At 45.5% G+C, this 27,175-nt stretch overlaps 1 long non-coding RNA gene across 2 annotated transcripts; it reads right to left on the minus strand.

Annotated features, from left to right (window-relative positions):
• Positions 1-662: 662 nt before the first annotated feature.
• Positions 663-25,949, minus strand: LOC135324642 (uncharacterized). Of its 2 annotated transcripts, none has more exons than XR_010385947.1 (3): positions 25,713-25,949; positions 19,771-19,886; positions 663-1,394 (listed from the first exon to the last, which is right to left on the minus strand). It is a non-coding gene; the product is annotated as an uncharacterized LOC135324642 (long non-coding RNA). The 2 variants fall into 2 exon arrangements; XR_010385948.1 differs by lacking the exon at positions 25,713-25,949 and adding an exon at positions 21,410-21,486.
• Positions 25,950-27,175: the final 1,226 nt, after the last annotated feature.

Below are 27,175 nucleotides of genomic sequence, written 5' to 3' on the forward strand. Positions count from 1 at the left end.
CAAATCTGTACGCTTTTTTCACTGATTCCTTTGAGAGCTTTTTAATTTGAATATGCAACATTCAAGTGTCCCTCATTCTGAACCTCATCACAAATATTCACTCTGTTCTCAGATGATCCTCACATCTGGTGAAAAAGTCTTTGCATGAAAGATAAAAATTGTTCTCAAAAAAAAAAATTGCTGCTGGGCCCACAGTTTGTCCCACGCTGTGGAGGCAGTGCTCGGCCACCCCGCCACAGAGCCGCCAGGCCCACAGCTCACCCCACACTGCGTCGGCAGCCCCAGGCCATCAGCACCTTGCAGCCTCCGCTCCCTCCCCATTCTCCCGTGTGGGCACCAGCTCCAAAGGAAACCGGGTTTCCAAGAGCCAGGCATGGAGACCTGATCAAGGAGGCATCTTGCCTCCGTTTGATTGACTCTGCGTTTCTTTTGAAACTCCTTCAGGCTCCTGAGTAACCCCTGTCCTTCAGGGGCCTTAGGTTGACTAGAAATGAGAAAATCAAATCTGATGACAGCACTCAATTGGAAACACACCCCAGCTCACTCTCTCTTTGTCATGCATCCAACTTTGAAATGTCCCGCTTTTCTAAACACCATAATTTCAAGCAATTTCTTTACAGGAAAAAAGTAACTAGTGAGAAATGAGAAGAGCAGACCATTGATCAACACTGCTATTTTACTTCTTATCTAAACAGGGAAAATACTCAATAATTTTACATGCCTCATTTCTTTCCTGGCTACTTGTATTTTACCTTTTTTCTCATGATTATCTGGACATTGAACAATCTGTCTCTCTAATGAATATAGACAGCAGTGGTAGGTGGGGAGTTGCTTATTTGCATCTTTTGCACTTCTATGTGAAATTCATTACCAGCTTATGTTACAGTGAAAGCCTCTTGGAAGGCGGTCAAAACATTTGCAAACCCACGCTGTCACAGCCTGATGAATACTGCACACAGGTCCGAATTGTGAAGTCATTATTCAGCCCTTACCCTGGCAAAACTCTTCACGCAGCCAGCGGTGGGGAAGGAGTTCAGGTCTGCAATCAGAGCCGTTCAGCCCTGAGCCATCGCCTCCTTGCAGCAACAGCTGCAGCTTCAACAGCTGATTGAGAAACTCTCAGATTTAGCAACTGCCTCAGAGAGTCAGGTAAACAGGTACTCCAACAAATGCACACACAAAGAAACTGTGGAATGGGATTTTTAAATGCATTCAGGAGTCACCTAACACTGCTCCTGTTTAAGTCAAAGGCTGAGGCTTACCGCCAGGCTCAAAGCAGGCAGAGGTAATCCAAGGCATTCAGACAATCTCCCCTGGTGGAGCAAGGGAGGCTTAGCAGTCCTGTTGAATCACTTTCCTGATTTTAGCCTGGCCCTGCAGACTTCTGTCAACACCTGTGAAAACAGCAAAAAAAAAAAAAAAAAAAAGAAATAAAATAAAAAAGCAAAACAAAGAAGCAGCAGCATTTAGCTGTGCATAGAAAATATTAACATCCTTAGGCCATGCCATACAATGGAGAAGAGAGGTGAGGAGCCTCCCACCAGACGCTGGCACCCACAAGCATTTCCCACGGAGCTGCCGGTGCTGGCTGCCTGTCGCCAGAAACCCTGCATCCCGGGCTGCCCGCACCCCGGGGCCTGGGCCAGAGCAACACAGAGGTAAGTTCCTGCCAATTTGCCATCGGCTGTTTGATAGCTGTGTTCAGCCCAGATGCCTTTGGTTCAGCCTGGCCCATCGCCGTCCTCCTGAAACGGTCGCCGGAGGAGCTGTGGCTCTGTTCTCGCACCAAGGACTTGTCCGGATGCTCCCACTCCTCTGGGCGCTCCTGGAGAAGGAGCTCATAGCGTCCCAAACCCACATGCACAGCCTTGCTGGAACAGCAAGGTTTAGGTCTTGACTGGGATGTTCCCGAAGTTCAAGGCTATTTGGACCCCAAGTTCTGGCATAAGCATATTTTCTTTCTTTTTTAATACATCCCACCAACATAAATGGCCCCTCTGAAATATCCACCCTAGTCAAGTATCTGCCTACATAAAGTCAAGGCCGGATTTTCTCCAAACACATTTTCTGGCTCCAGCTAAGCAAAGGAAACAGCACCCCCCGTAACGCCTGGGGCTCAGCCAGCAAAGACCTCCCTGGGGTCCCACAGCCGTGCCCAAGAGAGAAACTGCAGGATGTAGCCTCGGGGTAACCCGGCCGGGGCTGCGTCAGCCTCGCGCCAGGAGTCAGGCAGCGCAGGGGCCGTGTGGCCGGATCCCGTCCCCCCCGGCTGGCCGGCCGGCACCGCACGAGGGGAGAGGGCTGCCCGCTCAGAGGCTGAAGCTGGCCTCACCAAAGTGGTCCAAATGGATGTTTATGGAAGAAAATGCACCCCCCGCCCTGCCCGGACGCTGAGGGTCCATCTTATTTGATGTGTTTGTATATAAACCTGTATTTCCGACAAGGCTGTTTCCTGTTAGGGCCTATTAAACACTATTCCTGGTGCCCTGGCTTCCTGTGTTTGAAAGACCTGAAGGCTGTTTGTCATTTTTCCATATCTACATACCCTAACCTAAGCAATGGTTCATTTACAGATACATGAAATAAATGTAAACAATGACAAATATACTTACAGTAACAAGTATGCAGAGAGATGACCGGAATAAATCAAAATGCACAAGCACTCTTTGCAGAAGCCAGAAACCTTCCAGAAAACTAGCATTTCAATGTTTAGGAGAAAACTGAAATAAACTATAGGGACTATAGACTTCCATAACTTGAGAATTTTGTAATAGCTGCCCTAAACCTCCTTAATGTAAGAAAGCATATATCAAAAAATAAGCAAATTCTATTCTATTTATAAACACGGCTACTATCTAACGATAGTTTTCACAGACTTTTTGTATGTCGTGGGTTGACTTTTCTATGTCTATTATCTTCTCCTTCCTGATTCCCAGCTAGCCTTAATTCCCTTGACGTTGTAAACACTCTGTGCATTTGGGGTATATATTTCCTCATGATAAACAGGTGGAGCAGCAAATCAATTTTTCTTCCTAAGAATTTCCCTGCCATTTTACAAAGAGTTTTCCATAAGGCTTTTCTAAGAGATACAAAAAAAATACACCTGTCCGAATTGCAGATTTCCCTGCAGTCTTCCAGTTCATCATCTGCAATCCCTGCAGTGTTTCTGCATAAAGCTTGTGAGCAGCTCCAGCAGGATTTGCAAAACTCAGAACAGGACTGCTTACAGATATGGGTGCATCCAGTGCTCGTGGAGGTCAACAGTACGCTGGAAATCTTCAATTGCTACTAGGAATACCCTATCCATGGAGTAGTTAGGGATGTAAGTAATGTCACCCCGGACATCTGATAGGTCCTTCGTGTTTGGGTTCTGTTAGCCAAAAGTTCACACTGTACAGCAGAAGGTACACGTGCCATGTGGCACATTACCTAAATTAAGTTGGGAATATAGTTGGACAAACCCAAGTCCTTCACTTGGATGAAAGAACATCCTGTGATATGCTCACCAATGTGATCTATGAGTATTTATAAATCATTCGCAGACCAAGAACAATTTCCTGCTGGAATTCATGACTGGTTTGGAATAGGAGTGAAATTCAAAATTTCACAATCTGTTTACAAACAATCTGCAAACAGTAAAAAGGGCCAAAGTAATGTGTGTGTATCCATTGCAAATTATTAGTTCACAATTAGCTGCACATGCATAGATAGTTTCAAGTTTAGTTTTGAAAGAAATCACAGCCTTAAAGACTAGAATTCTCTTTCACTTGCTTTTCCACTGAAGTAGTTATGTTGACAAGGACCCAGTAAGTTGAAAATATTTAAATGCCATTGCATAAAATAATCAATGAATAAAATATGCTTACATGGAAAAATGCTTACATGTTTCACTCCTATTCAATTATTTTTGTCACACATAAATATAGGAATGAAATCCTGGCTCTGTTGAGGTCATTGTGAGTTTTGTCACTGACTTCAGTGGGGCTCAGGATTTCCCCCTATCAACTGATTAGTGAGCAGGTCATATTTCAAACAGAAGACTAAATACAGCCATTAGATCCTGGCATTATGAACTCTTTAGTCTTCATATTGTTGAATGATTACAATTTTGCACTATATGTCTTTTCTATGTTGTTTGAGCATGCTTATTTTGTCCAGAACTTTCAAACAAAGTGTGAAGTTAAGTTAACAGAAGCAATTCATCACAAGTTTAGGGGCATTTAGTACCACGTCCAGGAATGAATGGCTATAAATATGTGCCAGGAGCATCATGCAGGAGGTGTGTATAGAAAAAAAAATTCTGAAGTGGAATGTGCTGAAACTTGGATCTGCACAAGTTACCAACATCTTTTTCCAGACAGTCCAGATCATTTTACTTCCCACCTTGGGCAGCTACTTCTCAGGAGGGACAAGGTTCCTTATGACACTAACAAAAGTACTTTTTCTTATAAAATCAGTTAAACTGATCAGTTACACTATCCTATGTGTCAAGTATTAGAAATATCACTAGAAGCCCTCAGTTCCTTTCCTTGTTTGTCCTTGTTCTTTCTGTTCCCAATATATTGAGTCATATGAGGTGGTCTCTACTCCAGACAGGCCTGAGCAGCAACTTTCCAGGTTTTATCATACTTGTAACATATGAGTCACCTCACCTAATGTTTTCGGGTAAACCAATTCACCTAATTTGCTGTCTATAAATGTAATACTTACTCTAATTTAAATGTCTGAATGTCTGCACTTGCGTGTGACTTGAGGGAAATGTCAAAAACCTTTGAGCAAGAGCAACTGTCAAAAGGAGGGAGGGAAAGGAGTAAAGAAGAATGGCCCTTTCCCGAAACAGCCCCCTTTCCCCACCACCACCCTCTCTCCTGCTTCCTCGGGAGCTGGAGCAGCCAGCCCGGCTGCCTGCGTTCTTCCTGCACTGTTGTTGGTCAGATCTCCACTTCTCCTTCCTCCACCCAACACTTGTTCATCAGTTAACATGAGACATTTTTCCTACCTGCCGAGAGGCACTGTGTCCTCTCTGGTTTGCGGGAAGACGTTATGTACTTGAGATACATCTGCATCTGAAGGCAGTAGTCACCTTTCTGTGACTGTTTTGTGTTCACAAAAAGGTGCACAACGGGTATAATTTGGTGGGCTGTGATTGGAATTTGAGTTGCCAAGAAGGAAATGAGTCTCTTTAAACCATGTCTGACTGCCTGACCAAGGGCTACATTAGAAAAGAGCCTTGAAGAATTAAATCAAAGTCCAGTGAGAAAAATATTGAACCTCATCACTTCTGTGAGGCTGTAAGATGAAACAGGTGGCCTAAAACTGGCAAATGCAGATAGCTTAATGTGGATCCCACCAATTAATATTACTATTTTTATTCTTTATACACAGAGCCAAAAAAATAGTGTCATGCAAGGTCTCAGGAAAACATCTTAAACACATATCTTGATGTTAAAATTGTAATCATATATCTTTAATATTTTCTGAGAATAAATACTTTTTCAGAAAACATTTTTCTTACTGAATTTTTAGAGGTTCTATGTCACCCATATAGGAATTATGAAGAACAGGGAAATTTCCATTTTCATACCCTGGGTTCTCAGAAGTAAGTTTGCAGCTAGCAGTCCTTGCTGTTGAAAGCTAAAGCGAATTCTCTTCCAGGAATGTTCTGGCCCTAGAACAGTTCTTATAGGGAGAGTTTTGCTATTTCTGTGTTATTAATGTACTATAAGTGATGTTACTCAAGTAACTGATGAATGATAAAAGTAAGGGGCACAGTGCCAGAAATGCTTCCAAGCAGAAGTAACAGCTGGAGCTATTTGCTGCTACATAAAAAAGATGCTCGTGATCGTTTTTGTCAAAGAGAAATCATTTTTTAAGAATTATCATCATCATTTTAACTCATGACTATGCTGCTATTTTGAGGACTATATCTAGTAAGGAAGCACATCGAATTTACCAAAGAGGAAAGCAGGCAGTAAGTAGAGACCCCTTAACAGCAAAAGTGTTGGATCTCACTCAGAATACCACTCTGGTAAAAAATCAGTTCTGGAGTGTTCACATCTGCTGAGATTATTATACAAGCAAAGGCCACAGCTTTCTCCAAATTACACTTACACACAGACTGTTGCAGGCAGCTCATGAAGATGACTTTGTTTCCTGACCTGTAGACACATTTCTTGTTGCACAGCTGCACTGAATGTGCTCAGGAAACCCATCATGTAACCCAAAAGGAAGAAAATTTTCTAGCAGTCTCTTATGATTCATGATGCAACAAAACCTTCCAATTAGTAACCATAGAGCAAGGAAGAAGTCAACTGATTGGAAAAAACATAAAGATCCTCAGTTTCATTACATGCAAATGTCATTCTACACAATATACAGATAGGAGAATGTGAAAAATATAAAGTATTTGAAGGCAAACATCCAGCTGAACTCCATCAGGATTTAATTTCTGAAAGGAAATCCTTCATGAACTACTGCTGGCCCAGCTAGAGAGAGTTTTGTTGATGGGTTCTTTATTTGTAACTGTTTCTAAAGGTGGTGATCAGACTTCCCAGCAATGTCCCTTGCAGATACAAAGCCATAATCAACAGACATCTCTTTTTTAAATCTGTGCCTAATTGATTTCTGCGTATACAGGAGCTCTGCATGCGTAAACCACTGGAACCCCCTCCTGCATTCGCAGCCCTAGGCTCTCGCGTAACCCTGAGCACGGCAATGTAATCAACATGTCTGAACTCACCACTGCTTGCAAAGGTATAATCTCACCATGAACTCACTATATCAGGAGATCTCTTAGCTGTGCCAAAACATCTGCAAGGTGCAGTAGAAACCTGAGGAAATAAGATCGCTATCAATTAGATATTTCTAGTTCAGCAGTCTCATCACAGATTTGCTGCTCTCTCCAGTGAGAGAATGAAACCATTTTTCGCATGTTCTTGCAGTTATTGTGTATGTTTCTGAGAGTTTATTTTGACTCGAGCATTGCCCTGCATCATTCTGCCTGCGTCAGCAAATACCAGCAATCTGCTTTCTGGCCTCTCTTACAGCAAATACTTTTGTTCAAGTGCATATTACTTGAACAATTGGATTGAATATAGCATATTCATTGCATACGCATACTTCTCCCCAACCTGTGTGCAAGTTCGACCACAGTATGTTTCAATTCTTATTTCCTTCAGATTGTCAGATAACAACATTTTACCTCCTCATTATTTCATTTCAGGGGCCTCCTGACTCAGATTTGGTCCCTGCTCAGATCTTCCCAAGTAATCTAAAGCATTCCTGCTTTTCCAAGTTTTTTTTGCACCACTTAACTCCAGCAAAGTTAGCACTGCTGCCCTTTTCTGTTGGTAGCAGCTTCAGCCATGGGCCCTGCGATGCTTCCTGAGCTGGGATGCAGCCCACATCATCGTCAGTCTCCCTGAGCTCGGCTGAGTGATGTGAACACCATGATTCCCACCTCTGTTTAAAATCACACTACAGCAGACAGACAGTTCAAGGACAAGAAAATACAAGTTCAGAATGTCTCTATTACTTTACCTCCAAAATACAAACTTTCCCAGACCAAACTGGAAAAAAAATGTTTGCCTTATGATGACAAAACCCAAGATGCAGTGTTCTCTTTTTAACCTGCCACCATCTGTGTTCTTATAAGGTCGGCACTTATAAAGTGCCAGCAGTTGTCTGGAACAGCTTTCTGGACCAATCAGCCAATCCTCAGTCACTTTAAATAAGCGTAACTCCTAACATTTGGCTTAAAATGGAGAAAGGCCAGTGTTGGCTAGAAAGCAGCCCCCACCACCTAATTCCACGCTCTAGATGCTCACTCTCTGTGCACTTCTGTTGGATCAGCCGTCCTCCATCTTCATACTCTAACCACCAACAGCAAGGGGAGGAGTGTCCCACACCACAGCCCCAGGGACAGAACCAGCTGGGTATCATCTGTGAGCAGCACCTAATGAGAAGGGCTTTTCCATGTGTTGGGGCCACATTTAAGGGATGATTTCACTGCTACAAAATAGAGTCCTTAAATTTGAATTTATGGCAAAGCAAGGCAGGTCAAAAACTTTTGCAAAACTAGTGCAGCTGGTTGAAAACTTTTTTTGAAAAAAAAAAAAGGATTTCATTTTGATGTTTGCTTTGCAATAAAAGACATGGAAGATTTTCTGCCAACTTGTATGATGGATTTCTAAGTGCCCAGAGTTTTCAGGGTCAAAAGCTTCAGGGCTGATTGCTCCAAGGTAAAGACAGCAGGGTTTCCAGGTCCTTTTCTCAGCTGCTCGGAGCCTGGAAGCCCTGGAGAGCTAACAAGGCTGCCAGACTCCCCGCCGAAGAAGTAGATCTTGAAAGTGCTGGGAGGCCCAAGTCTAGCTAGGGCTTGGTGCCATCTTTATGAGGGAACAGGACTGCCAGCTCATTGGCAAGCCCTGCTGCTCTGTGATACCCCAAGTTTGGTCAAAGGAGAGATGGAAATAAGTGCCAAAAATTTTGATAATTCTAATTGGAAAGATGTTTTATAACTTCCCTGTACCTGTGGGAAAAAAAAATAAAAATGAAGTCATGCTTAAAAAAACTATAAAAGCAGGACACAATGCAATTCAGCAGCATCCTCATTAGCATACCTGAGTATGCACTGTAGCTTGGGATCATTTCTCTGGGGAAGGAAGCAGTTTCTTTTCATCCTCTGAGCTACTGGCCTATAAAATACTCATTACCATAGTTATATGGAAGTTTGTATCCAAGGCTAAAGTTCAGCCAGCAGCGTTTGGCAAAATTGCAGCACTTTTTTTATACAGCAAGGATGCCAACTCCAACACTTTCAAATGTTTTTATATTGTATCATAGCAATCCTTGCTACCAGAGAACTCTGAGCACAGATCCAATATATGCATATGTATATATGTATGTATATTGTGTTTACTTATGCATGTTCCTTGCAGACTTCTGGACTGGGAACATGCCACATAATGTCTTCTTGGCAGTGCACCAACAAGTGGGCCTCGGAGCACAGGGCGGCTCTGAAGGACCTGGAGCCTGCGGAGGCCTCTCCTCTAATATATTTTTTACAGCTTCTGAAGTCTTTACCAAATCTCTTTCTAATGTCACTCAGCACTTCTAGAACCTTTAATTACCAGGGGGATATTGCTGAATGAACTCACGCATCAAAGCTCTTCTCCTTGCCACAGCCACCACCTGGGAGATCTGCAGGGTTTGCATTTCGCTAGCATGCCTCCAGCCAGCCATGCTCCTTTGGAGAGTGCTGGGTGCTAGTGCTGCGTCCTGAGGGAAAGGGGGGCCTCTTTTGGCCTTCAGAAGTCCTAGTTTTATAAAAGCTAGATTTGTTGGTAATTCTTAAGTGGATTCATATCCCAAGTTAAAATTAGGTTGATGGAGAAAAGAGGCCTTAATGAGACCATCAGAACAAGCCACGAGAACGTCGGACTTACAGATATATAGCTATTTTGTCTCTTCAGCTGAAATAGCCTTTCTGCTTTTCTGGCCCTTACTGAATCCTGCAGTATTTTCCATTTCATTTCAAATTCCCTTGCAGCAATCAATCAGGCCTATAACTTCTGGTCCTGCCATCTTCTGCCACAGGACTGCATGATCTACCCCAAAATCTAAATCGTGCAAGGAGAGGAAGATGATAGTCATTCTCTCTAGAATCAGACCACTCATTTTCATGCTCAGACCTTAATTTATTAGATTTGCACACACACATGGTCGCATTCAATCTTGCTAACAGAGTTCTACTGAAGGCAATGTCACTGAACCACTTGCTCAGGGCTGGAAGTTGGCATTTAGACCATTAGCCTGTGAAACATTTCACAGTACTAAATGACTGTGTAACCCAGTGATACAATAAATAACATTTTATTCTACAGACAATCAGAGCCCCAAACACCTCCCCATTTGCTCTTTTAATATTGCTGTGCCACTACAAATTTCAGCAGAGTTATTCCTGAGTTATGTCAGTAAAACTGAGATACGACAAAATAGCTGTGCTCCCATCAGTGGGCTTTGGGTTATATATCCTTTCTCTTGCCCTGAAATCTCATCAACTTCTCTTGAACTGCCCCTATGGTTCAATACACAGAAAATGTCCCTCTCAGTGTGATATCTATTTTTCTTAAAGTAGATCCATAGAATGGCCTTGAGTCGGACTTCAGACAATGCCAAGGTGTCTCAGTGCATTGCAACCTGGAGAAACAGGCCCAGGGTATTCAATAACTAGCAGATGGCCATATTCGTTAGTTTTAACATACCTTTGCTCTTTGGGATCACACTTTCTGTTCATGCCTCTGAACAGATCGATACATTCAGTGAAATGATAGCTTTTACAAACACGGATAGAAATTTTAAGCCTCTTGCTAGCTGGCAAAATTATTTGCCAGGTGGGGCAGGAGGAGTTTGGCACAAAACAAACCCATCCAGTCTGATATAACTATTTCATTTTGGGTATATCTTAATGCCACCTTTCTCCTTTTTTTTGCCTTGCTGCACTGCCTTGAAACACTTGTATGGTTATATAACCATGTTTTCTGCCAGTGCGTTTCTAATTATCTCTGCAGCTTAGATCAAAGAGTGCTATCTGCCCTTGGTTCTTCTGCGATACTGCAGTGCAGGGGAAATAACGCCAAACCCAAACTAAGAGCATCCTGCCCCCTTGTTAACTCGGCAGCAGGAGGGCCGCAGGGGAGGCGGGAGCCGCAGCCGGGGAGCCCGTCCCTCTGCCCTCCGACGCCTCGGGAGAGCGGCCCTGCGGCCCACAGGTCACGCGCCTTGGGGCCAGCGCACCTGCGCTCACCAGAGCAGGCAACACAATATCGTACAGGAATAACAAACCGAGGAAATCAAATGGCCCTTTAGGGAATGCCCCTCCAAATGCTAGAAATACGTATCAGATATTTCATCTCGGAGTAAATTAAAAAATATCCATCTTTCAAAACTCAGCATTTTGAAGGCCCAGGGAGGCCCCTGTTCTCTCAGGACCCAGCACTAACCCGGACACTGCTCCCTCCAGAGGAACATGCCTTGCTGGAGAGACCCTACAGGTTCCTGCAGACCGCACAGGTGCTGCCTGTGGCAGGGAAGAAAGATTTGGTGTGTGAATTCGCTTGGTGACTTCCCTTGGTAATTAAAGCTCCTAGAGGGCAAAGTGACTGCAGAGAGACGACAGTAAAAACGTTGGAAGCAGCAGGTAGACAAGAACCCAAACTGCCAGAAAACCATCTCCAGCAGATGCTGGGGTAGGACCCCCCTACCACAGCCCTTGCTGCTGACTCCAGCTGCCCTCTGCCAACAGCCCGCTCTGCGGTCTGCTCCGATTCACTCTGCCAGAGCTCCTGAGAGGATACAAACTCCCAAGGAAATACAAGAAAAAGTGAAGGGATTTGGCAGAATTCTCTAATTGTAAAGACTGCTAGGATATAATATAAAAACACTGGAATAAACATGGATGGAATTGGCATCCCTGTTTAGAGATATGTGCCAGCAGTTTTAAGACGTGGCTGGCTGAACTTTAGCCCTGGTTACAAACTTCCATATAACTATGGTAATGAGTATTTTTCAGGCCAATAACAATAGCTCATGGGAGAAGGGAGTTTTTTCCCACTCAGGTTATCTTGATCTCCGGTGCAGCATTGGGTCTGTTTTTGGAGGAATGTTGCAATGTGTTAGCTTTCTAACCTCAAATTCTGCATACGCATCGCTGCACAAGGTTTGCTTGCACATGCTTTTTTACAGCTTGCATGCTTAATTACTTAATGGTTCATGGTTGTCATTAAATACTGCTCCTCTTTGTTTGGGAGGCTCCAAGAGTAAATGGAAGTGATTCAGAATAGCTCAATTTCTCTGCCTCATGACAAACAGAGAGGTTCAAATATGTAAGTGCTCCTCCATGCCCTTACTGCCTGCCTATGGTCTTCTGCAGAGTCCAGGCTCCCCCAGATCCACAGGCACAGCAGTTATTTATAACTGTGCCCTGTGGATCTGGGTAGACACTTGGATCCTGGGACCATCTCAATTTGCAATATGAGAATCATTTAAATGTTTCTTGAATCTGGGAGCTGCAGTGGCACCCCCGGAGCCTGGTTCCCCACGGAGCATAGCGTGGGGCACAGGAGATCACTTCCCCCCCTTTCTGCCACCTGGTTACATATTCTCATGGCCAGAAACTGGCCTGCGTAAGCATTCACCTGTGAGTGAGGACACAGCGCTGAGCTAGCTCCTGCGTCACTTGCATCCAACCTGAGCTCAGCCTCTCCCTAGCCAAGGCTGGGTCTTGCCGTTTCCCTCCCAGGACTCTTGGAAGTTTCCACGCTGTTCTCTGCAGGCTTGAGAAAGGAGCAGTCTTGCAAACTCTCACAGTGATTAGATGAACATTTCACAAAGAGGGCAGAGTTAAGGTTGTTGTGAAAGTAGTGTAATAGAAGGCAAGTTTGAAATTTCCTGGTACTGGGCGGTTTAAGTTAATTTTGCTTTAAGCCTTCGAGTACTGATTGCACTTTCTGGAAGGTATCAGGTACCACTTAGCCTTGTTATGTTATAGCAATTCTTATTTTATTTTGTTTTGAGGATGTGCCAACAGTACTACTTTTCCTATGTAACCCTGGTTTGTTCCCATCAAACCAGGCACGATAACCCAGTGCTGCCTGTATAAACTGTTGCAAGGAGAGAACAGGGAAAATGGCACTGCAGTCCTGTGGAGTGAGCCTCCCAAAACCTGCACACGTCTGCACACCTCCCTTGCTCACACCTCTCGGTGGCATCAGACAACGGCAAGAGTGGGAGAGGATCTGTGTGTTCAAAGAGCAACGCTCAGTCCCGTAAGCTGCTTTGGGCAAGTTTCCTTTGGGGAAAGAGGGAGGGAGACAAACCAGGGACAAACCCAGAGACGAGCTTGCTCCAGGCTGGCAGCCGTACAGCCCCGTCAGCGCAGCGCTGCGCCCGCGGATGCCACGGGCACGGGCAGGCCCCGCGCGGGTTCACTGCTGGGGCGGCGTCCCTCCGCAAGGAGTCTCGGAGGAAATACGAGATGCCAGGTTTCTTCAAACAGAGGCAGTAAAGCATTTAGACTGTAATAACATGACATACTTGAAGACTGGTGCAAGGTCAGAGAGCCTATTTGTGAAGGGTTTGGGTGTTTTTTTTCTCCTATGCACTGAAAAAGTTGTATGAATCTGGAAAATAGTCTAGGCAGCTCCCTTTCTGGGGTTCCCGTCGCCGGGACCCCTTCACAGAATGGCTCTTCATTTCCACCAAATGTTTGCTGTAGCAAATCAGTATTTGCGGTTGTCAGGGGTGAGCAGGTTGGAGGTTTTCGAGCAGTCTGGATACAAAAAGCAGCTGCGTATGTGCATGGGGGAGGCAGTATCTACCAAACAGGCTGTGTCAAGTGACCCCAAGCTAAATTTATCCTCTGGCCCTGCTAAGGCATAGCAAATTTCAGAACAGCTTGAGCATGCGTGTGGGTTTCAGAGCACTTTGAAGTGTTGGCTCTGAAAGTGAAGGCTGTGCAGTCAGGGCAGAGCTGTGATGAGAAGCCCTTGCAGCATGCAGGGGGAAAGCTAGCAGTACTGCAGTTCATTCCTCCTCGAGCTGCTGGTGACCCCCCAGATGTCCATAAATGACATCCTTCTGTGCATGCATCCCTAATTTCCTTGTCATCTTAAGCCAAAGAGATCCAAATTGAACCCCCATTGCATTTTTCAATATTACCTCTCAAAAGGGATGCAGGGTGTCAAACACTATACCGTACCAACCACCATACTCCAAGTAGAGGACATCATAACAACTTGGGGAGGATCAGAACCATAGTTTGATATCCAGATGTGTGCAACATTCAGTAAAAAAAAGTATTGTAACAGCAGTAACATTTGGATGATTTTCTTTTTAAGGAGGGGCTGTATCTTAGGAATTCCTTGCTCAAAAGACCTTGAATTTGGCCTCTAAGCCATGCTAGGAGAGCAACTTTCAAGGCAATTCTACCACTCGGATGAATTAACTGAGTATGCCTGCACTGCACAAGGCAATGTATTGCAGAGCTCTTCAGTCTAATGCTGGATGAGCCACTCCCGAGCCAGAAACAGTATAGCTGCATCCGCATAGACGAGATGCTTCCAGTAGCCCAACTTACCTCTGCACACAGAGACACAGTGTCATAGACATGAAGGATCAATCAGAGCTTGCTCAGGACCCAGCAAGGTACTATACTGCCCTGTACCAACATGTCTTCAGTATACAGAGAAAAAAAACCTGTAAAAAGTAATGCTAAGGTCATTTTTAGCCTGACTTCCTAAGGAAACCAGACTTTTGTAATCACAGTGTTTGTGTGTTGTCTGCCAATCCTCCATCTCTCTTGCAAACTTTTTAACCTGTTGGCTTTCTTTCCAGTCAGACTGGACAGAGAGATGGAGGCTACACGCATCATGAGGTTAGGCGGCTGCATAAAAGGAAGGAAATACAAATTGATCTTCCCAGTGGAAGAAGGGCTGCAGTGTGAATTCACCTCCATTACTGGACAGCAGAGAGACCCGTGGGAGAGAGCCCCAGAAAATGAGGTTCACTGTGCTCCAGACCTGCTCAGTACGTAGTGTGCTAACGCCATCTCAGGAGAGCAGAAGTTGAACACACTTCATAACCGTTGAACAAACCTTCCTCCCATGCATTTTAAAATGTTTCTGCCTCCACTGGCACTGCTTAAGATGACAACATTAAAAGGCCTGGACTTTTCACTACTTATCTTAAAAGGCAGTTTATTTTGCATGTTTCTCTCATACTGTACTGCAAAGCCATGCGAGTCCAGTTCCCCCAGTCCTGGTTATGGGCTGTTTCGTGTCTCTGGTTCTCAGGCTGCAGGACCACAGGACTAGGCTCTGTAGGGACTTGTGCTCATGCAGAAACTTTAAACAAAACAATACAAACACAATTCAGGCGAAGGGAAAGGAGGAATGCCAATTTTCTAAAACCTTGTATGCCTCGATACAAAAGACAAGGTTTGGTTTAGGTGATTTGCAAGCACCCGGACCATTTCTGTCAGGTTGGGACAGGATTTCTGTACTGGAACAGAAAATGGTGGGGTCATCCCTGGCAGCTGCTTCAGAAAAAGTCCCAACAAATTCCTGTCAGCCTTGCCTAACAGCCTCCTAGAAAGGGAGGGACATGGGACACCAGGAAAGGGCACTCACCTGCAGATGTGTCCCACAGCCGGAGCCCCTGCCCAGCACCCCTCGGGCTGAGGAACTCCTGACCTGCACGAAGGAAAGCGCTGTGCTCGCAGAGGGGAGGGCCGCTGGGGCACCCGCCAGCTGTGCTAATGCTGCCCTGGGCTGCAGCAAAACCACCCTGCCTCCCAGCAAGGCTGCCACGTTCGGGCATAGTACCGCTTTGCCATGGCTTCACGGCTTCCAGTGCTGCACGGGCTGTCGTCCTGCCAGCCCCGAGCGTGAGCAGCACCCGATTGCATCTACACCCACCTAGGCAGAGGGATGTCAAGGCAGCGGTTCCTGAACTTTTCTGAGCCAAACCTCCCAGCCTTACCCTCGTCGCACTCCACCCTGCCCCTTGCACAGAAGGGAATGCCCGAACTTCCTCGTCCACGGGCCTTTGCTGTCACCCTGATAACTCCTCCTCCTCCTCCTCTTCCTCCCTTCCTTCTGAGGCCCAGAGAGCTGCACGAACCCCCTGCTGCAAGCCCACAGCCCGCTCCCTGCCAGCAGTGCTGGCAGCCCCAGCTGGGTCTGGGGCCCAGCCGTGAGCTGCTCCGTCTCGACTGACTCTGCCCGACGCCACGCAGGAGGCTCTGCCCCACGTTCCTCGCACCGCTCCGAGGAATGCGCTGCAAGCGTGCCAGGGCCGGCCCCGCACAAGCCAGCATAGGTCTGGCAAGGCTTATTAGCCTGGCTTTAGCACCTCGTCGGCGCTGTGATTGCAGCTCAGTTCAGAGGCACGCCTCTGCAGCTGCGAACTGGTGCCCTCAGGCTCCAGAAAGCTGGATGGAGAAAAACAGGAATGTAATTTATGCCACAAATTCTTATCTCCTCTTATCACCGCCAGGATGCAAATTAGTCATAGCTTTAGTAAGTGATTACATAAGCATCATATTAATTCTGTTCATATTTCCCCAAAGAAATCAGCAAATTATTAGAACAATTGGGACTCATAGATTTATTTTCCAGGCATCATGGACCATTGGCAACAGAGGTGAAGTAATTTATCATTTCACAATGAAGATAATCAGGTTAACAAACCCAATTTCTTCCACAAGAAAGAAGCAACAATAAACGGATAGGCAGTGACAGTCAAAAGCCACTGGAGGATTTGGAGGAGAAAGAAAATTTGGTTCAGCCCATTGTTTTTTTCATTGTAGTTCTCTAAAACTGTCTGAAGATTCATTTGTTCCTATCCAGAATACTCTGTTATGCAAAGCATTATTCAAAGAGAGAGAGAGAGAGAGACTGCACACACACAGATGCAAAAGGTCTTGAGGGAATTCAGCATAAAAACTCCCAAACCCCAGAATCCTGCGAGCCTCCGATAGTCCCAGGAGATTTGTCAGGGATGCACACCTCCCACTGACTGCTGCCTCATGTGATTCTCAGCTTAATAATATGCACACGATTCCCTCACTGAAAGGAAAAATAGTTCAAGGAGAAGAGAAGATTCTCTGCTGATTTTTCTGAGTGCAGCAGTAAGAGGGAGGAAGGGGCTCTTGGAGGGCACGTGAAATTGCCTAGCACAGCTCAGACTGACCTGAAGTGTGCCAGATGAAGTAGATCTTTAGGGCCACATCTCAATGGCCAGCCACGGCTCCACTCCTCCTCATCACTACATGCCCTCCTTGGAAGAAGCAGCTCCTCAAACTCCCTGCTTGCTCTGAGGTAACCTGACTAACTCCTCTTCAAGCAGCAGGTTTCTTCTGGCTTCAAAACTGGGACCCAGAGCCTGTGGAAGGCCAACACTTGCAATGTCTGCCTGAAACCTGGGAGCAGAAACAGAGCTCATTCTGTAAATAAAGTGAAATTCTTTTAGGAGAAGGAATATTCTCAGCCATGAGAGCTCTGGCTGGGGACAGGCTGATAAATACCAGGAGTCTCAAACTGACAGTTTTATTATTTGTTTCTTGAAGCAGACAGCCTAACATGCAGAGAGAACGAAGGATGTTGCAGCCTGAGCGCAGGGCTGCAGAAGGTGTCCAATGGACAGTACCTCTCTATTAAGCAATAAACAAATGCAGACCAACATATGGGTGAAGCAAACTTCTCACCACCACCTGAGTAACTGGTCATGTTAGGGCTGAATTACACAGTCCGTACCAGGTGGCCGTGCAGTTTGCAGTTTCGCTATGGAGACAACTAGTTACAACAGGCTTGGCTAGATTCCTGCCTAGGACATAGTGGTGTTCATGAAAGCTAGAGGAGACAAATATTTTTTACGATGACCAGCCCATGGAGAGGAAGGCTGCGTGCCCGGGAGCTGCCTGCCACAGGGCCCAGGGCCAAGCGGCGCAGCAGCGGAAGCGGAGGGATCTCAGGGCTGCCCAGCAGTGGGCTGCCTCCTTCTAGCATCATTGCCTCCCTCCTCCCGGTCCCCACAGTGGCAGCAACAGCCAACAGCTTTGCCACCCTACCGTGGGGTCCAGATGTTTTTCCCTGCAGCATCCCGCTGTCTGCTCCTGGAGGCTCCCAGCAAGGCACTCCTGCCAACCATTTCACACCCCTCACATAGAGGTCCTCCAACTGACTCCACTGGGAGAGAACAGGACAGGAAAGACTATGTTAAAAAAATATGGGGAGTGTATCTTCCTCAAGTTTTATGCATGGGGTATCAGGTATCTGAAAAACAGCTGAAAAGCTAGCAAGAGCATGCCCTAAATCCTACCAGTCTCAGGAACCTTTTTTGGACTACTGGTAACCCTCTACCTCCACACAGGATCATCCCCAGGCCTACTCTTGAGGTAGTATAATCATTACAAAATAAATAAGAGGAAAGGGTGTAAAAAAAATCCTTTCAAACCAAATAACTGAAGAAGACCATGTTCCTCTGCTACTCAGCGGCAAAATGGTGAGGGCACTCGCCTATAGCAAGAGAAAGCAGAGTCTGATTCCCTCCTCTGCTCAATGGGGTTCAAACAGAAAGCTCTCACCTCCTGGCAAAGCCTCCTCCAACCCAGCTCTGGAGAGGTCATTTTCTTACCTCAGAACTGTTCTGCCCTGTGTAAATAAATATTTACTGGGCCTAGAGAGACAGAGAACATGATTCATCTGTACACAATCTCTCTCTTGCAATATTATCCCAAAACAGTATCAAAAGAAGAGGATGAGCTACACAGACATCAACACCTACACACACCTGTGAATACCATATAATGTAGCACTACAGAGCCTGCAGGTCAGATCCTTGTCCTCCGAGACATAGTTTCAAGCAGCAGTGCACTAAACTCCTGCATCTTTTGGGGTGCTTATAGCAAGCACCAGGAGCAAGTGTTGGGTATTAAAGAGGGTGGCCACATTTCTTCTCCAGTGCTCCTTGAAGTGATTACCCTGTTGAGTTCCCTCTGCAAACACCTCCCAGATCAAGCCCTTTGGGCAAGGCAGGACAGGAATGTCCATCCTCCAGAGACTGCTGCAACACGCGTGTGAAATTGCCAAGTGGCTCCCTACCATCGTGAGTGAGGCCACTCTGCATACAGCCAGGAGCCAAGCTTTGGGGGCAGAGGAAAAAGTAATGCTGAAAACACTATGTGCCCAGGGCCTCAAAGCACCTCCACAGTTCAGAGGAGGTTTTGTGCTTTGAAATTTCAGACCTGCAAGTGTTGAGTGGCAGCCAAGAACTTAATCTGTTTTCAAATGAGGTGACCATGCACTGTGAACTTATTTGAAAGTATTAAATTTCTTACAAACTATCTTGTGGCCTTCAGCTGGAGGCAGCACCATCACTGCTATCATGAACTGCATTTGACCCAGGCACAGGATTTCAGATATCAAGCAGCTATAGATACGTAGCATAAGGAATATTTCTGCATTGGTAAAATAATAAACAGAATGGTCCAACTCGGTCTTTTTTATCTTTGGCTTTTCATTATTTGATACCCAGGAAGTTATTTCAACAAACAAAACTGTATTCTGTGGAGATAGATTGATGTCTACACTGAATTAATAGCCAAAGTAGGTCTCCTAGAACATCCTGGCCTTTCTCTATGTTGATTGATTTCATTCCCTCCTCTCCATTCATCTAAGAAGTTTAAATCCTGAGACACTTACGGCCTAATCCAGCAAAGCACTTTGGCATGTGCTTAGCCCTAGCAACACAAAAAATTCTGCTGGAAAGGTAATGAGAGAAGCCAATTCAAGCTTTATTTTATTTAGAAGATATTTAATTGAAGTTGTCAGAGAAAGCAACAATAAAAGGCTATAAACTTTCACTCTATATACCCAGATTATATCACAGTAATGTTCATATCTACATAGCTCAGCTGTATTGGCCATTCTGCTGCACACCCTGTTATTCAGAGGTTAGCTACATGCAGAATGCTTGCAGGGGTTTGTTTTAAAATGCTTGAAGGAATTTCATTAGCATAAGATAGCCTTTTCCACTTTATCATATAAACTATGGTTGTTGTACAACGAGGCAATCCAAAAGCAGCTGGTTTTCATTGATAGGTGAATTGTTTCCCTTAAGTTACCGAGAGATGATGGGCAATATATAAGCACCCTTTAGATTATATTTTTAAAAAGCAGAAGCACAACATATTCTTAAATAACTACTAACCTCTAGCCAACTGGATTTCTTCGTAGTTCTGTACAAACGATGATTTGTTTCCAAGCTGAGATTTGATATACTGAGTTCCAGCCCGAAGCACAATTCTGAAGCCAAGCTCTAACTTCCTGAAAATGAAAATTCATTATGAAACATAAACAAGTCTTTAACCATGACATGGAGAATGGGAACAAGAGGTGAAATCATTCTGTTGTGATAAGAATAATTTTTCTCTGCAGTTGAATCATTGTTCTAGACTGAGCATGTAAAAAGAATTAGGTTAGCTTTACCCTCCCTGTCTTAGATTTGGACAAACAATTAAAAGTTAACAGCAGGTAGATTAAAATTAGCTCAAAATACCACAGCCATATGATAATCCAGGGGAAAAAAACCCAGAGGCCTGTCCATTGTGATTTAAATCTAAACCAGAAAGCAATGAGATTAGACCTAAAATGGTTCCCACTGAATTAACTTTGGGTCTGTCTCTCTGCTCTGCTTGCCCGCCTGCAGACCGATTTTCCAAAAGCTCTCCCCCTTGCATCCTCCAAAGGAAGCCCTTCCCTGATCTTATCTTCTCCAGGGTCTCATCTCTCAAATTTTGCCCACGTTTTTTCATAATTCTGCAAATACTTGGCCCTCTGAGTGGCAAAGGCACGGATCCCATAGCTCCAGCTCAGGTGCTGGTCAGACAATCCCTTGCGTCTAGCATTTCCCACTGTCTCTGTAGCTCCGTGTCAGCGTGCTGGAGCCTGGCATAGCCCAAGGGGCACACTTGGGCTATTCGTTTGGTGGAGAGAGAAAATCTGCCATCTCTGACATGAGCTGGAGGACTCGATGGATCCTGAATGCCAACAACTTTCTAACGGTGGCTGGGTGTCAACAGCTTTATCGTGAAGGCATGGGCAAGGAGACTGAAAATGACCCTCCAGCATAGGCTGTGGCATGGGGGAGTAAGACTCTCTTTGATGCCTAAGCACACAAAGACACTCACTCAGACACTGACTGCAAGCTGGGAGAAGTCAGGCTCACAGGGGTGGCCTGGAGAGCTGGTCTGTTGCTACCTGGAGCAGTGAGGAAGGCACCATCATGGAAGAGTGTTTGGCCAATGCCGGCCTGTGGCAACGAACGGGCTGGACCCCAAGCTTTCCCTCTAGGCTTCTCCTGGCGCCTGGCACTGCTCACTAATGGGCCACTTGCATCAGGATGTGGTGAGGATTGGGATGCAGGAACACCTCCTGCTCTAGTCTGCTGCACGTCTGTCCTTTACTGGTCAGCAGCCAAGCAGCCCTGTTTCCAACATACCGCAACACACTTTGGTGACAAAAAGCAGGCACTGAGTCTGAAATGGCTTTTGTTCCTAGGAGTGAATCAAGCAGCAGTCAGGCAGGAGCTCATGCGCAGAGCAGACCAGAGCATGTCGTCTGCCTGCACTCACTCGTGCCCACTCATCTTCCCACAGGCGAGCAGGAATAGTACCTGATCACATTGCACATGTGGCTCGTGTTCCCCTGAGAAAAGTACTGCAACTTTCAGCACAATTTATGCTCCAAAACCACCCTTCCAGTCCCACAAATGGCAGGCTCCTGCATCCCCACATTTGCAAACAGTGAGTTCGTTCCTCAGCATAGTCAACGGGACCAGAGATGCATACCTACAAGGTTCATCTTCAGGGCTGCGAAGATGTAACTCAGCTGCCTTTCTGCTAGGTAACCTGGAGTCAGGGATGCCTGAGGAATATTAGAGCAATTGTCAATAGGAGGTGCCTGCTTCTGCCTCTCCCTTCTAACCTCTGTCCACTGGGACCCACACAGGGTCCGTAGTCCACGCCACCTTTCCCTCCAGGGTCATGACCATATTTCGAGGACAGTGCTTTGCCACACGCAGCTCTGGTGAGGTTGTTTCAGAAACCACTGGAGCTCTAACTCTTAAGATACAAAATCCCTCCGCAATAATCCAATGTTATATTTCTTGCCTGCAAGACAGAGTATCCTCAGCCTTCCAGAAGCCACAGTTAAGCTGTGCAGCTAATGCACTGCTACCAGCACTGGAGAAAACCGGGGCCAGGCAGAAGATACACAAGTCTCCAGGAGGCATTACAGGGCCACAGGGAGGTAGGAAGAGGGTTTGGCTAGACATGCTCTCTGAACTGGAAAGTTCATGTAAGCGTGTCCAGGAGAAGGATCTATGTGGTGTTCAGCGGACATATCCCAGGAGCCCGTGGACATCAACGTTTAATTGGATGGGAGAGGGAAGACACCTGCCTGAAAGCGTTGCAAAAACAGCTGGTCTTGCTGATTAACCTCCAGTTCATGCTCTCCTTATTTACCCTTGGTCTCTTCCCTCATACTTGCTCCTCATGCGTGTCCTTAAGAACCAACATTCTCTCTGCACTGCAGAGCTACAGTCCCTAAACATCCTCCAGCTGCCTGAGAACATTTCCCCTCGGGAATAGCAGGCAGGGCTCGGGAGGCCTCTGCAGCTGCAGAAAGCCTGGCTGTACTTGTGTCTTCCTCCTCGCTCACCTTTCTGGCAGCAGATTAATTTCCACCCCCAGCAGGCACACAGAGGCCTGAAGACACAGTGATCCAGAGCCAGAGCTCGTGGTTGCTTCTGAACTCCCAGAGCATTATCCCCTTGCCAAAACTCCGGCTGCTGGGGGTTGCACACGCTGTTTGTGTGGAGAGTCTTGACCTTCCTTTTGCTCCTTTTTGTTTGTTTTATTTGCACTTTCACCCCATGGTTAAGTGATTTTCTTTCACAAATTGCTGCACGTTTTTAGTTGAAAACCTAAAAATGGTATCTTTGCCACACTGAGGGAGGGGCAAAGCACTGGGATAATTTTGTCACTTATTGCCCCAGTATATCTAGGGAGTGTCAGCTACACAAGTTTGTCTGCAGACTGCTGTTTGTCTCTAGACTGTGCAGCTTGGGCCAAATAACCATTTTATAGCAATGTACACCTCCTGAGCAGCAGCCCCTACTGCTGATTTACTCACTCTGAGCTGGCTGGCAACAAAGCATGGGCAGTCAAGAGCTGCATGCCAGCTAGAGGTGGTGGCTAGCTGAGATCCTGCGTATCCCTGGTAGGGGCTGGATGCCGTGGTCAAACCCCAGAGCAGAGGCTGCATTTCACCACCAGCAGATGTGTCATGGTGCCACAACATAAGCACTGGATTCCCAAACTCAGGCATCTCATCAGAGTTCCCATCTCACAAGTTAGATAACAATCTGTAACGGAGCTAAGTAGTTTGAAGTTGCTTCTCTGTGAGAGTTAGAAGGGTGCTTCTGGCTTGACTCAGTGATTTTTGGAAGTCCTTTGCAGGATAGCAACAGAAACAGCAGTGGAGAGAAGCACACCCTCACCACACAGCGCACAGGGGCTTGTATCCTGCGTGCGCTGGCAGTAGTTTGGAGCTAGCTCCCTGCCCTCTGTGCTGCACTGCTTTTGGTTCCAACCAGCGTGAGGGCGAGGACTGTCCCTGAGGCGCTAAAAGTGGTGTAAGCAATAGTTCAGTGTGTTTAAAAGTATTCTATACTCAGTTCCAGGACCCTTTTCAGATTTCTTAGTGCCACTGACCACCTCAATATGTAGGAGTCAGTGTAGGATTGAGTAATGATGGCCAGCTCTCTGGTATGTCCCTGCACATGTGTGCATATACACAAATACTGGGGTATTGCAAAGGGAGGAGCCTGGAGCAGCACGTCATCTGGATGTGCCACAGCTCCCAAAGCTCGTGCCATGATTTCCTATGTGTAGAACCACGGGGTAGGTCGGGAGGGAGAACAGAAGGAATGTCTGCCTGTGATGGGATCCCCAGTGCACACGCCCGAATCCCAAATTTGAGATGTGCTCTCACGTGCTGTGATTGCTGTGCATTCCTAGCAATATGTTCTGCCTGGAAAATTCAGTAGCTAGCAATTTCCCACTCATCCAGCAAGTTATAGATAATAAAGAAATGGTGGTTAATATATTCCCTGTCAACTACTCTACAAATCATGGGGAAGGAGACTGCAGAGGAGCCCAGATCATAAGAGGGAAGGTTAGGATGTCGCTACTCTGCTGGGTCCTGAGAGACAAGGAAAATTAGCTCTGCTCCGTGCTGAACTGAAACAACACCAAGCAGCCAGGGACTGGAATTGCCTCGTCTGAGCCAGCGCACGGTCCAACCCAGATATGCCCAGGGAGCGCAGCACCCGCTCCTGGGGGTCATGTTGCCAGAAGCCAGAATTCAGCCAGAACAGTCAGAAACAAGAAGGTCCAGGGACCCACACTCGTGCCAGCATGGCACAGCTGCTTTTGTGGTTTAAAAGTGTATGAGAGCCATCATCTGCTAATGGCCCCAGTCCATTCCGTCAGCTTCTAGCCCTGCTGTGGCATGGACCATAGTGCTGAGCAACGGGGCAGGCGCTCGCGTAGGAAATACGGCTCGCGTTGTAGCTGCCATGGCTTGGCCAGGAGACGGGCAGCTGACCAGGCTGTCCCGGGAAGGAGAGGGAAGAGGGGCCAGGACTGTCTCAAAGAGGTTAGAAAGAAGGGGGGACATGATATATACATGGCTATAATGACTCCCCTGTCTCATGCCATTCCTGGTCATATCACCTTCAGCCTTAGGAGTAAATACCTTAAAAGTCAACCCTGGCTCCTGTGAAGCCATGGTTCTCTAGCTTTAGCATCTATATGGATATCCCTTTCGGAAATGCAAATTGAACGGCCCTTAAATCACTTTCTTTGATTTTTTTAAGCACATTTGGGGCATGACTCTTAAATCACAGGCTTCTTTTCTGCATTCGTAAATAACTTTCAACATAATTACAGGGTGCAAGTGAGGATATAGTCTGCAAATGATCAATTACTTGATTGCAGCAAATCAGACTGGTAGATGTCTGTGTATTCTCACTTGAATCCACAAGGAGTTGCAGGGACAATTATTGGACATATTAAAATTATAACATGCAGAACAGGAAGCTAAGTAAAGGATGCTTTAAAAATTGGAGACAGTATTCTGTGGGCAGTAAACCAAATCTGTTACCCTCTTCACTCTTATGTGTGAGAAAGTATTACTATAGCTCATTGAGATACCGGATAATAGCTAGATTTTTTTTTCTTTCCAGTTTTTCCTCTTTCTAAATGTGCATTCCAAAAAGGTTGCATTGTTATATATTATACAAACTTAACTGTATTTTTTCTGTTTTTAGTGCAATTGTGCCTGTCTCCAGAGAATGATATTTATTAGATTATGACTCTCTCTCAACTAAAGTTCTTCCTTTTTATATAATCCTTGAACAAATTACGTTCTCAAGCACTTTTACACAAGCCTAAGAGTTAAGAATGAAGCACTGCATGTTTCAACTTGTAGGTACATACTTATCCTATGTATGCTAGCACTGAACCAAATAGTCCTTAAAAATTCACTCAAGATACGCCGCTTTCCATTCCTAGCTAGTTCAGTAAGTTCTCAAGTGCAATCATTTTAAAAAACTATTTATGTATTGCTTTGATAATTTCTGCTCAGCCAGTTACTTGAATAGCTAATATGCAAGATATAAACTACAATTTCTTATGTTCTGAACTGAAGTGTGAATGACATTTCACAGTTATGGACCATATAGAAAGAGCTTTTTTAAAAGAATTCCACTGCCTTAGTGACATGCCACCTCGATTGCTTGTGCAGTACTTTCTTGGCCAAATGAAGAATTCTCTGTTTCTTTTAAAAACCACAGTAGCACACAGGAGAACCATATCCTTGGAGTGAGGAACAGCTTATGAAACGATAGCAATTATTTCTTTTCCAAAACATTTTCTGGGGAAAAAAAAACCCCACAAGGTCAGAAGTTTGCCTCTTAGTATAGTTTTTTGGCCAAGGGCAGTCCAAATTCGACCCATAGGGATTATCACATTATGTAGTATGTCCATGCCAAACCCCAAAACAATGCCACACCAGTTTTACTCCTACCCTTGGTGCTGCAGGCAGATCCGAGCTGTCCACACTTAGCAAGAAAGGGGCATCTTTAGGAATGCGCTGGTCAGCAGCAGCTCTGCAGCGAAAGTTCAGGGAAGCGTTAGAGGTTCTTTGGCGTCAGCTACAAGATGGTCTTCACACAAACGAAGTTGAGTGTGCTACTGGGATGTCTGTTCAGGTAGCAGTTCTCTGCAAACAGCTGCCAGGAAGAGACCTTGTAATATTCCAGCCATAATAACTAGAACAGAGAAAGCCTGACGTTCAGCTGTGGAAATCTTTCTTTACTGATTATGAGGATCAAGAAGAACAAGCAATCATGCCAAATATCTCTTCTCAGAGTGACCATGCTGACTACTGTTAAAGGTGGAGGTGAGCATCTGATTGGCTGCACATTCCTTTTCATTTATTTTCTATCAGTTTAACCAAGGACTCTAAGCAATCACAGAGCCACAGAGTGGACAGTGTAGCAGCATATACTGCTTCCATTCTAGCACACAAGCTAGCAGCCTCCCAGTAGGCTATCTTGCTTACTCTTCCAGCTCTCAAACAATACTGCCCTCTCAAACGACTTTCTACGAGGAATTCCTTTCCAGAGAACTTACCATTAAAAAAAGAAAGAAAAAAAGACAGCATGTGGGTGTAACGGATCACTTGAAAGATATTTTTAACTAGCTCGCTAGAGGCCTGTGCTGTTGGCCTGTGCAAGACATCCAAGCAATCCTGGTTCTACAGAGACAGTAGGGTGCAATAATGCATCCTTTCAATGTTTAACATTTTTGTAATTGGGGAAAATGTTGGGTGGCAAAATGAGTTAGTTTCACACTTGCCTAGGACTTCCATATGCCTCTAAGAATTTTGCTTGTTCTGGATAGTGCAGCCATTCCCAAATGAACAGAGGTCCTCTTCTATACAGATGTATCTGCTTTCTCTCTGTCTCCCTCCATGAACATTTCTTCTTTGGATACACAACAACATCATTGTGTAGGGCCTTTTTGGCCCTCTGTTGTAACTTTCCAGCTGATACTCTGACCTCAGAAGACAGAAGCAACTTCCTGAGATGGGCTCGTCTGCTCTGAGCGCTCATCCCAGGCTCTTGCACCTCAGCTAAACAGGCTGAGATAACAGCTTGGCAGGTCAGTATTCAGATGAAGCTAACTTTAGTCCTATGAATCCTTATGCTTAATGCACCATTCTCTGTCAACTCATGTCTTCAGTGCAAATGGAGGTCCATTTTTAGTATCAGGATATCTAATTCATGATAAAATCTTATCCACTGGCCATTTTACCATTATAACTAGTCCAATAAAAACTAAGAGTATGCATGAATTTGCAGTGAACTTTTTCAGTAGGAACATGGTGCCACACTGGAAATGATTGCCCAAAGACACCATGGAACCTCCATCCTTGCAGGTTTTCAAGGCCGAGCTAGACAAACCATGACTGACCCGGTCCAGTGT

The sequence above is a fragment of the Dromaius novaehollandiae genome, chromosome Z, assembly GCF_036370855.1.
Source record: "Dromaius novaehollandiae isolate bDroNov1 chromosome Z, bDroNov1.hap1, whole genome shotgun sequence".
NCBI lineage: Eukaryota > Metazoa > Chordata > Aves > Casuariiformes > Dromaiidae > Dromaius > Dromaius novaehollandiae.